The following is an 11755-nucleotide window of genomic DNA, read 5'->3' on the forward strand; positions in this document are numbered from 1 at the left end:
CTCGGCCCGGCTTTGGGATCTGCGATGGCAGATCTTGGCGATGAGCCCTTCGGAGCCGTCTGCTCTTTCCTTCCGCCTCTCAGCTGCCCTGGAAGGGCCGGGAAAGCCCTTCCAGTCTCCCTTCAGCTCCCAGAGTCGAGTCGGTTGGGAGCTGCCCCCCCCAGCTCTGACCTAGCCCCGATTGCTCGCTCCCCCCGTATATCTGGGCCCCTTCGCTCGCGACATGGGGCCAACCGCAGGAACTGGCAGCCGGCTTCTCGGTTTGCCCAACGCTCCTTGTCAGAGCCCCCTCGTGCCAGCGGCTGCGGCTCTTATGGAAGCCAATAGGGCGGGCCTGGCGTTCTCTTCTGGGCACGCAGTGGGCTTGGCGAGGGGGTCTTTCCTCCGGAGGTGCCCCCGTGGCACACCTCCCGTGCTCCGAGCTTTAACCCTCACGGAGGTGTTCCGAGGGGCAGGGGAAAGGCGCGGCCCACCTCCTGGGCTCCCCGGTGCCTGCCATATCGCCATTGCTTACCGCCTCAAGTGGCACAAGCACCCGGCCTGCGGGCTTGGAGGGAACCGGGGGCTCCTCACTGCTCCTGTGCCCGGGCAGCCCTCCTCCAAATCCCGCCTTAGCCGCCTTCGGGATGCTCGGCCAATGGCGCGGAGTACTACTATCGGAACCTCTCTCTGGCGCTCCTCTATCCCAGAGGGGCGGCCTCTGATCCGGTCCAGCCAGGTTGGGAGGAGAACGGCTTTTACAGAGCATCCAGACAGATGGCCGCTTTCGAACCCTGGGCTCAGAGGCACCAAGACTGCAGTTCAAATCTTGTCCTAGTCATTCACTAGGAGTGGGGCTGTGACACGTCCGCTCAGCTCTCTGTGCCTCTCACAGACTCTAATGCCCCTCCGTGGTGATCTCCCGGGGAGGCCGACCACCTTAGGGTACCTCTCAGTTTGGGTTGGGGTTTGAGCACATCAAATCCGCCCGACCTCTCCGAGACTCCCTCTGGCCCAGCTCCGATCCCCACCCCCACCCCAGGCCAAATGGCATGACGTTTGGGGTCCCCTTGGGTGAGCCTCTTAGCTACTAGAAGGCCAGCACTTGTCAGAATCGCCAAGGAAACGTGGCAGGCATTTCCCTCCATCGTGTGGATGTCCAAATCTGGGCAGAAGAACACCCACCTGAGGCTGGGGCCAAGAGGAGCAGCTGGGAGAAGTCCTGGGCCTTCTCCCTCCCTTTGAGCTCCCATTGCACCCGTGCCCCTTGGCAGCATCAAGGGGTAGGGCTAGGAGGCAGGAGCTCCGTGCAAGTAAGGGACCTGAAACACCCCCAGTGCCTTCAGGTTTCCAAGCTGAGGAGTGAGTAGAACAACAGAGTAAAAGGCAGCTGTGTGGCAGCGAGGGCTGGCTCTATGAGCAGAGCAGTTAGGGGCACCAGAGTACCAGAGCAGCATCAAGAAGATCTGAATTCAAATCTGGTCTCAGACACTTAGCTGTATGACCCTCTTAACTGCAGCCTGCCTCAGTTTCCCCGTTTTGAAATCCTACTTACAAACCTATAGAGCACTCGATAAATGCTTGTGACTATTACTATTGAGCTCGGCCCCACCTCAGTCTGGTGCTAAGTGATGGTGGTGGGGGTAACCACAGCAATTGAGTGTGAGAGTCCTGTTGGCCTCCGCCATAAGAAATACTCCAGGAGTTCAGCCAAGATGCTTGTTGGGGAAGCGCCCAGCCAAGGAGACTTGTGGGATCAGAGCAAGCAGACGGGTCCAGAGTTAACAGAGCCTTGTCTGTGCATCTGAAGATCGTGATGTGCACAGATGCCATGTGAAAGACCCTCAGGGTTAGAGAGAAGCGTGAGCTCGTCTGCAGGCAGATCAATTCCTTCATTCAACTGAGAAAGCCCCGCAAGTTGGTGAAGTGCACATTTTTAGAAAGCCTTCCCTTCCGTCTCTGAATCACTACTGGGAACTATTTTGAAGGCAGAAGAGTGGTCGGGGCTAGGCAACAGGGGTTAAGTGACTTGCCCAGGGTCACACGGCTAGGCAGTGTCTGGGACCAGATTTGAACCCAGGACCTCCCATCTCTAGGCCTGGCTCTCTCTCCACAGAGCCACCAAGCTGCCCCCCAAAATGCACATTTTTAAAAAATCCAAACTCAAATGATGACTGAGGAATTCTCCACTCGAGAACAGTCACTGCTCGGCTTGTCCTTTGGGCTTTCTGAGAGCAGAGACAACCCAAGCAGGAGCTTGCGGAGTGAATGGGGCGAGTCTGGTCAGCGGCTCCTGCAGGCTATTCCCAACCCCCAACCCAACTCCGGCCAAGGAGGCCTGGGAGGAACAGGGAGTGGGGTGAACACTGGCTTTCTTTGGAAGGGCCCCACCATGCCAACACAGGACAATCAGACGTGCCAAGAGATGGAGGCACCCCCACCGCTGTCCTTGTCCCCTTGGCGTATGTCACCCATTCAGGGGAGGCTGCCATCTTGGCTCCAGCCCAGGGGTCCTGGCTCAGGCGAGCTCCCTCCCTGTTCACACTGGCTGGCTCTGGGGCTGCTCTGACGGTGGCTCCAAGCGCCCCTTTGCTGTCAAGCTCACCCAACCCCCCCCCCCACGGGAACCCTGGGTTGAGCTCCTTCTCACCTTGGTCCAATCCCCTGCTGCACTGATCCGGATAGGGCCCTGCCACGTGGGCCAGCAGCCACTCGGGCCCTTTGGCTTCTGCTCGGCATCTCCTCCGTGGCCTTCACCAACACCCAGGGAGCGGGCAAGGCCGCCTGGCTCACGCCTCGCCGGCACCAGTGGCTGCTGGACGAGCAAAAGCATGATGGATCCCCCCACTGGGCAGGGGGCCGAGGTAGAACCCTCGTTTTCCTATCCAGGCAGACGGCTCGAGGTTCAGTGAGGCACGGGCGAGCTGACTGAGCTGGGCTGGGGGGAGAAGGCCGGCCTCTGCCAGGTGTCCCCCCATTTGACTTCGGGAAGCAAAAGCTTGGCCGCTCAGAGCCCTCCACAGAAAGGAAACAGGGACCGCGGCCCCGCATTGGGCGAGCAGGGTCTTTGGGGAGGTCTAGCACCGCTGGGGGCTGCCTGGCACCCACCTCTCACTGGGGCTCCAGGAAGCTGTACCAGGCATAGCCACACCCTGGGAAGCCATCACGGCAGGCAGGCCATACCGGGCTGAGGTAACCCCTCCAGGTGATCCAGGGGGATGGAAGGCCGCCCCAAGCACATGAAGACGTCCCCTGCTGGAACGGGTGCATGAGGACCCCTGAAGGTGACTGAAGCAGCCTTGGGGGCTCCAGCTGCTTTTCAGGGGAGACCACAGACAGGATGTCTGCAGCCACACGAGGCAGGTGGACTCCCAATCCACATGGAGCAGAAACAAAGCCCATGGAAAGCCCCTCTCTGCCTGCCCACATGGCTAGCCCAGGGCCTTGGCCCACCTCTCCCCCACGACTGGCCACCAGGCCGATTCTCAGGGGCCCCAAGTAACTAGAAAGTGGCCCGCGTGGCACTGGGAAGTTGCCCAGGAGTCTCTCGGGTTCCCAGCTGCTCCCTGTCCTCTTAGCGTGATATCCTCTGAGGATGTGCCATCAGGTAAGAGCTAGGAGTGGAGCAGACGCCAGGCGCAGCAGGCACTGGAATGGCAGGTGGCACGGGGATGGCGGGAGGGCTCCTGGAGGCCAGCAGTCAGACCTCAATGCAGCAAATGAACCTCAATGGCTTCCGCCCAAGAGGCGGCCTCCAAAGTCCCCCCGAGCAGACCCTGATGGAGAAAGGGGCTCCCTGTTCTGGGCCCACGAGCTTGGCAGTGGGGGCTACTTGTGGCACAGACCTCGGCTCTGCCCTTGTGGGGTTGGCAAGTGGAAGGGATAGAAACCTCCTCCCAAAGTGAGCCCTTCGGGGACAGATGGCTCACCCAGTGGCTGCTGAGTGCCAGGGGTGCCAGGGCAAGGGGTGGGCACACTGCACCACCCCCTCCCCCTCCGCCCCATCGCTGGGTCCATAAGCCCCCCCACAAGCTCAGCGTCATGTGGCCAGCCACGATTTCCTCAGCAAAGGAGCCTCGAAAGCTGCTCCAGTGAGCCACACCTATCACTGTCAGGGCTTGTCCCTGGGGCAGACAAAGTCCACAGTCCCAGAAGTGAGTTCCTCCAGGCTCGGCCCTTGCCCATCGCCCTGTACCAGGACAAGAGCTGCCCGAATTGGTAACACGGACACGCTCTGAGCGCCAGGAGCCAGGCTAATCTGGAATGTGTATGTAGCACAGCCCTGTGCTCCCCATTCTCCAGATGAGGCAACGCAAGCAAACGGGGAAGTGACTTGGCCAGGGTCACACAGCCAGGACAAATCAGAGGTGGGGTTGCCGCCCCTGTGAGCCCTTGATTCTCCTGAACAGGATGCTCGTTGTGCTCCCTGGGAGGGGGCGTTGGCTTCTTATTCCTCTTTCTCTTGGCCTGGGAAAGCAGGAGGCCCCTCGGTGGAAGCCAGGGCAAGGAGGGAACAAGGGAGCAAACAGGGAAGGGATGGGAAGGCTGGCTGTGGCACCTGGACAGGGCCAGGCGGCAGAAGGAAACTGAGGCTCACCGTCTTATTATCTGCAGTCCACTCCCTCGGCGGCCACCTGCTCCTGCCCAGGCTCCAGTTCCCTACCCTTCCCTCAGGCTGCCCACAGGGACTGGGACTCCGTCTGCCTGGGTTTCCCAGCACCTCTGGGTGCTGGAGAGCCATGCCCCCTGGGAGAGTGAAGGAGGTCAGTGCTAGGGGGGCAGGGAAGGGAAGATGGAGATGGCAAAGGACCATCCCAAGGTGAACAGGAAGGGGCTGCGATTGTTGGGAACCAGTGAAGGTAAAACCCCAGCGAGGCATGCCCACCGGGCGCCGCCACTGTGATCCCGCCCCTGCCTTGCCTCAGGCTGCTGCCAGTCACTGCCCTGCCACTGGACTTCCCCATCTCTTCGGTGCTGCTGCCAGGATAGCCAGCCTGGTCCTGCCTTCAGGAAGGCGTGAGGCCCCCCACCCCCCTACAGAATTGCAGGGAGCCCCCCCGACCCCGCCTGTGGCCCCCGGGAAGCAAACTCAGCTGACTGAGGCAAGGCTCCGAGCCCGGGGACCGCGGAGCGCTGCTTCCTTTCACGGGGCCAGATTTCAGGGACGTCAGGAGGCATTTGGGTTCCACCATCCAGGTTGTCCAGGCCTGTCTCCTCCCCGGTCCTTCCAGGGCCAGGGACAGTCGGGGACATTCATCGAGGGCCAAAGGGACAGGCCACGGCCTCACTTGGCACAGCCGGTGCGGACTTCTCGTCTCCCGGCCCTCCCTCGCTCCTCGGATTCCAGAGCCGGAGCGGCCTGGCAGGGTCCCGCAGCAAGAGCAGGAGGAAGGCGAGGGCTCCCAGCATGCTCGGGAGCGGGAGGAAAGCAGGGGTGAGCCGGAGGGAGCACTGCGCTGGCGGGGAGAAAAAGCCCAGGAAGCCCAGTGGGCATGGGCAGCCAGGAACAGGACTCTGCCTCCTCTGAGCTGTGTGAGGGAGCGGGCACCCCAGGGACCCCCTGGCTGCCCGGAGGAGCCCCAGGCCCGACCCGCTGACCCACTGTCTGACCAGAACTGTTTGCAGCCACGACGACGAACTCAGAAGGAAGGATGGTCCCCAAGGGGGGCGTGTACACACGTGCACCGACTCACCTGCATGAAGTTGCTGAGCTTTGGTCCATCCCATTTCTGCTCCACTTCTTCTCCATCATCCCCGCCTGGCTCCGGCTTTCATCAGCATCTTCTCAGGGACTTTCAGAAAAAAATCTTGGAGCATTCTCTGTCTCTGCATCTCTTCCTCTTTCCCTCTCCTTGTCTCTGTCTCTGTCTCTGTCTCTGTCTCTGTCTCTGCATCTCTTCCTCTTTCCCTCTCCTTGTCTCTGTCTCTGTCTCTGTCTCTGCATCTCTTCCTCTTTCCCTCTCCTTGTCTCTGTCTCTGTCTCTGTCTCTGTCTCTGCATCTCTTCCTCTTTCCCTCTCCTTGTCTCTGTCTCTGTCTCTGTCTCTGTCTCTGCATCTCTTCCTCTTTCCCTCTCCTTGTCTCTGTCTCTGTCTCTGTCTCTGCATCTCTTCCTCTTTCCCTCTCCTTGTCTCTGTCTCTGTCTCTGTCTCTGCATCTCTTCCTCTTTCCCTCTCCTTGTCTCTGTCTCTGTCTCTGTCTCTGCATCTCTTCCTCTTTCCCTCTCCTTGTCTCTGTCTCTGTCTCTGTCTCTGCATCTCTTCCTCTTTCCCTCTCCTTGTCTCTGTCTCTGTCTCTGTCTCTGTCTCTGTCTCTGCATCTCTTCCTCTTTCCCTCTCCTTGTCTCTGTCTCTGTCTCTGTCTCTGCATCTCTTCCTCTTTCCCTCTCCTTGTCTCTGTCTCTGTCTCTGTCTCTGCATCTCTTCCTCTTTCCCTCTCCTTGTCTCTGTCTCTGTCTCTGCATCTCTTCCTCTTTCCCTCTCCTTGTCTCTGTCTCTGTCTCTGTCTCTGCATCTCTTCCTCTTTCCCTCTCCTTGTCTCTGTCTCTGTCTCTGTCTCTGCATCTCTTCCTCTTTCCCTCTCCTTGTCTCTGTCTCTGTCTCTGTCTCTGTCTCTGCATCTCTTCCTCTTTCCCTCTCCTTGTCTCTGTCTCTGTCTCTGTCTCTGTCTCTGTCTCTGTCTCTGTCTCTGCATCTCTTCCTCTTTCCCTCTCCTTGTCTCTGTCTCTGTCTCTGTCTCTGTCTCTGTCTCTGTCTCTGTCTCTGCATCTCTTCCTCTTTCCCTCTCCTTGTCTCTGTCTCTGTCTCTGTCTCTGCATCTCTTCCTCTTTCCCTCTCCTTGTCTCTGTCTCTGTCTCTGTCTCTGCATCTCTTCCTCTTTCCCTCTCCTTGTCTCTGTCTCTGTCTCTGCATCTCTTCCTCTTTCCCTCTCCTTGTCTCTGTCTCTGTCTCTGTCTCTGCATCTCTTCCTCTTTCCCTCTCCTTGTCTCTGTCTCTGTCTCTGTCTCTGCATCTCTTCCTCTTTCCCTCTCCTTGTCTCTGTCTCTGTCTCTGTCTCTGTCTCTGCATCTCTTCCTCTTTCCCTCTCCCTGTCTCTGTCTCTGTCTCTGTCTCTGCATCTCTTCCTCTTTCCCTCTCCTTGTCTCTGTCTCTGTCTCTGCATCTCTTCCTCTTTCTCCTTGTCTCTGTCTCTGCATCTCTTCCTCTTTCCCTCTCCCTGTCTCTGTCTCTGTCTCTGTCTCTGCATCTCTTCCTCTTTCCCTCTCCTTGTCTCTGTCTCTGTCTCTGCATCTCTTCCTCTTTCTCCTTGTCTCTGTCTCTGCATCTCTTCCTCTTTCCCTCTCCTTGTCTCTGTCTCTGTCTCTGTCTCTGCATCTCTTCCTCTTTCTCTCTCCTTGTCTCTGTCCCTCCCTATCTCTCTCCAGTTACCTCGTTGTCCCTTTCCGTGGCTGCTGTCGTCTTCACCTTCTTGGATTTCTGTTCTCTGAAGACGTGAAGCAGCAGTTCGCCTGCTCAGGGCTGCTTATCTGCCCAGAGGGCCTCTACCAGCTTTCCCATTGCACAGCCATCTTTCTTCCCTCCTGGCAAGCTCAGGGCAGTGCAGGGTTCGCCTGTTGGCTGCATCGTGGCATTCGTGTCTGGGGGTGGGGTGGAGGCTGCGTTTACTGGGAGGGCTCTGTCCCTCGTGCTGGCCTCGCGCCACGTCTCCAGGACCCGAGGGAGACGGTGCCCTCTGAGAAGGTGGCTGCTTCTCGTTCTTTTCTTTCCCATTCACTGGCGCTCCGTGGCATCTCCATTCCCAACTCGTTGGTCTCCCTCTTGTTTCTTTGCTGAGATCCGTCTTTCCCCAGAAGCAGGGAAGCTGTTCCGTCGCCGGTGCGGGCTGCCCGTGGTCGGGTCTCGGCCCCTGCAAAAGGAAGGGACTGGAATCGACCCAACAGAAGGGTGGCCTTGCCTCGATTTCTCTACAAGTTCGGTAACGTATGACCAAAGCCGTGGCTGGCCGTCATCACAAAAGGGAGGCCGGAATCACTGAGAGCCGGGACGACGTCGGTGAGAGCAGGCCAGGCCGGGGTGGCCGTTTCCTTTCTCTGACAGGATAAAGGAAATGCCAGCGCACAGAAGGGCTGAGCTGAGGGGGCAGCTGGCCCAGGGCTGCCCCGAGGACTTGGCGAAGCGTGGCACACTATTCTTTTTTTTCCCTTCCTGGGGTTTATTTGAATGTTCACGCCCTCGGTTCAAACAGAGCCCAGCAAGGAAGGCCGGAGGGTCAGGGCGCTCAGGACGGCAAACGCTTTTTGTCTGCCTCCCGGACGTCAACCCCCTCAGGAGTTCTGGGTGAATGTGGTGAGGTGGTGCCCGCTCAGGGTCTTTGGCCCATCTTCGTTGGGGCTCCATCGAGCTCCTCGTGTGTGGATCTGTTGGATGAGGAAGTCTCGTGGCAGCGGCCGCCTTGGTATGTGCAATAGGGGTCACGTCTTTGTCGATGCAGAAGTGCGCCTCGGAGGCTGGCAGGAGCTCTCTGTCCAGGGCAGAGATGCCACTCGTCCACCGTGGCTGGACACAGAACTCCTGTTCAGTGAGGGCCAAGGAGCCAGGCAGCGGGGCCGCGGGCATGGCGGTACAGAGCGCGGGGCAGCGGGGCCGCGGGCATGGCGGTACAGAGCGGGGGGCAGCGGGGCCGCAGGCATGGCGGTACAGAGCGGGGGGCAGCGGGGCCATGGGCATGGCGGTACAGAGCGGGGGGCAGCGGGGCCGCGGGCATGGCGGTAGAGAGCGGGGGGCAGCGGGGCCGCGGGCATAGCGGTACAGAGTGGGGGGCAGCGGGGCCACGGGCATGGCGGTAGAGAGTGGGGGGCAGCGGGGCCTGCTGCTGGGCCTTGTCTGCAAACGCCTGCTCGTGGCAGCTGGGGTGCACGGTGTCGTAGTTGGGCACGACGGGCACAGGAACTTGGGGCGGGAGTAGCTGACGAGCTCCTCACATGCCTGGGCCCTTCTGCATGCGCAGCATCTTGTCCCCGCACTCCTCTCGGAGCTGCAGGTGGAGGCTCTCGTGGATGCGCGTGGCCACGTGGTCGGGGCAGTGGCCAGCAGGGCGAGCGCTTGCTCATTCTGCTTGTTGATCAGCCCATGTTTGCACGTTGTTCTCCGAGTGCAGAGCAGGATGTTGGCAAAGGCACGAATGGCGCCCTCGGGCAGGCAAACCCGGCACAGTAATGGGTGGTGACGCGGATACACACTCTTCTTGCTCAACTCCATGTTCTCCAGCACCGTGACAGCCTGCTGGTTAGGGAGCGGCGCCGGGCGGCCACGTCGGGGAGGGAGTGCCCGCCGTGCCCCCCAGCCACGCTCAGGGTCGCCTCCACCCATGGAGACCTCCAGCTGCCGGCTGATGGTGGATTTGCCCACAGGGGCATGAAGCACACTGAGGACGCCGCGGACACTCCAGACCTTGGGGATCTCCTCATCCGACTGTGGCCATATTGGCTGAATGACTGAAACTGGTGGATGCGTTCATCCATGATGTCCCGCAGCCACTGGGTGGCAGCTCCGGGGGCAGGTCCGTCAGCCTTGAGGATGTTCTGCAAAGGCTGCAGTGGTGCTAATAGCCCTGGAGCCTCTGTTCCAAGGACGGCCCGCGCTGACTCCGGCAGAGACGTGGCTGATAAAGCCCCTCACACGGGATCACGCAGGCAGCGTCGGGGCCAGCTCGCGGGGCATTCTTGAGGAACCCTCTGGCCGGCTCGGGCCGGCTCTTCTCAGAGTCCTGCATCTCCCACACCTTCCAGTCTCTAACGTCGCTGGACGCCCGGCTTGCCTGGAGCTCATTCGCTTTCTGGTCGATGAGGTCGGAGACGGTTTTATGGAAATATTGGATGAAATCCTCAATGACTTCTGGAATTCCTTGATAGGTCTGCTGCTCCTGCTGTCGTTCATAGGCTGGGTCCTGCTTCGGGTCTCCTGTGTGCCTGTCATAGTCGCCAGGGTACGCACAGGGATCGTATGCAGCCTCGTTGTCGTGATCCTCAGATGGGTAGGACATGGTGGCGGGTTGGAGTCACGGCTCAAGAGAGCGAGTGAGCGAGCGAGCGAGCAATCAGGCAGCAAGCACCGTCCGGCTGACCAGCCATCCCCAAAAGGCAGTTCTTGATGGTTCAAGGGGCTCTTGGAGGGTGTCGAATGAAGCACCTCGGGGCTCCCTGGCAGGCCCCGTACTGTTCCATCTTTTCACCAGTGACTTGGCCAAGACATAGGGGCCGTGTGGATCAAATCCCCAGCCAGGCGAGACAGCTGAGCCAGAGGATGGACCGGGATAGAGAAGGATTTGGATCTCCCACCACCTTGACTGGATTCAAAGAAGGTGAACTGAAGAGGGCAAAGTGTAATGAAGGGTTCCGCTCTCGAAATATGGGACATCCCCTGTGCCAAGTTGGTGGGAGGTAACCAGGCAGGAGTTTGTTGGCGAGCCAGCAGCCCCTTATGAGTCATGGGCAATCCAGCCACAGGGTCAGCAGGATTGAAGGACGCCCCAACCCGGAGGGAAGAAGTGAGTCCCTCTGCCTTCTCACCTGGTCAGAGCACATTCCAAACATGGTGCTGAGGTCTGGACTCTGGAGCGGCAGAAGGACATGACTGAGTTAGAGGGGGCCCAAAGAAGGTAGCCTAGAGGGCGCAGGACACAAGGAGCTGCCCACGGGCACCTCGGAGAAGAGACGTGAAGGCTGCCTGAGGGCTGCCATGGGCAGGGCGGGCTACACTTGACCCCAGCAGACAGAACAGGGTTAGGCCCAGCAGGGTCAGACTTAGGCTGGACGTCAGGGGAAACTTCGTGACCAAGAGAGCTGCCCCGACATGAGAGGCTGCCCAGCCAGGTTGCAGGTTGTAAATGTTAAAAATGAATATTCAATACTCCGAGCATTAGATTTAATAGTATTTGTTAATATTTAACTTGAAGCAAAGGGAAAGTAAAAGGCTAGAGAAAACCGAGAGAGCTCGCCAGCCTCCCACGTGGAAAAGAGAACGAGGGATGAGTTAGCCACAGATTAAAACCATGCGGGAAACAGAAAGGAAAAGGGGGATTTGGGGACGAGGAAAGAATGCTGGGAGCTGAAGTCCAAAGGACACAATTTCCACTTATGCAGGCTTCTGCCTCCACATAAGGGTGGGTGGCTACTTGCCTCCTAGAGGAAGATGGCTTTGGGGGTGGGGCTAGACAGTCCCCTCCAACCCTTAAGCAGGTGGCTCCGTGACCTGCCCTTGGCCACAGCGCGCTGGCTGTTCTGCCTACATCCCTTTCTGGATGGTCGCTTGTCACTCCTTTGGTTCCACTCTTCTCCGAGGTGCCCAGACAATCATCTGGGGCCTTTGTGTGCCTTTATCCCTTTGCAGCACCCAGTCTGTCCATTGGCCTGTCCTTCACTCTTGCCATGCAATGGTCAGCCTTTAAGGGAATGGGAGAAGGACTCGCAGGCAGGCTAATCTATTCCAATCTAGCCAAGGCGGCAGCGAGGCGGCAGCGACTCAGTGGATTGGAATGGCGAGCCTGGAGTCAGGAAGGCCTGCCTACAAATTCACTCTCAGACATCGATTATTAGCTTTGTGACCCTGGGCAAGTCATTTAGCTTCTTCACCTGCAAATGGAGATGATGATAGCATTTTCCAACTAGAGCTGCTGAGAGTCTTGTCTTGTCTGGAAAGTACTTGGCACAGAGAAGGCCCAGAATAAATGTGACTTCTTTTCCCTGTTCTGCAGGGATTTATGTGGGAAGAAATGGGAAG

The 11755-nt window shown here is 58.9% G+C and overlaps 1 pseudogene; it reads right to left on the reverse strand.

Annotated features, from left to right (window-relative positions):
• Window positions 1-8552: 8552 nt before the first annotated feature.
• On the reverse strand, window positions 8553-10019 carry LOC130454746 (eukaryotic translation initiation factor 3 subunit L-like; annotated as a pseudogene).
• Window positions 10020-11755: the final 1736 nt, after the last annotated feature.

Source organism: Monodelphis domestica, chromosome 5 (assembly GCF_027887165.1).
Source record: "Monodelphis domestica isolate mMonDom1 chromosome 5, mMonDom1.pri, whole genome shotgun sequence".
In the NCBI taxonomy this organism is placed as follows: domain Eukaryota; kingdom Metazoa; phylum Chordata; class Mammalia; order Didelphimorphia; family Didelphidae; genus Monodelphis; species Monodelphis domestica.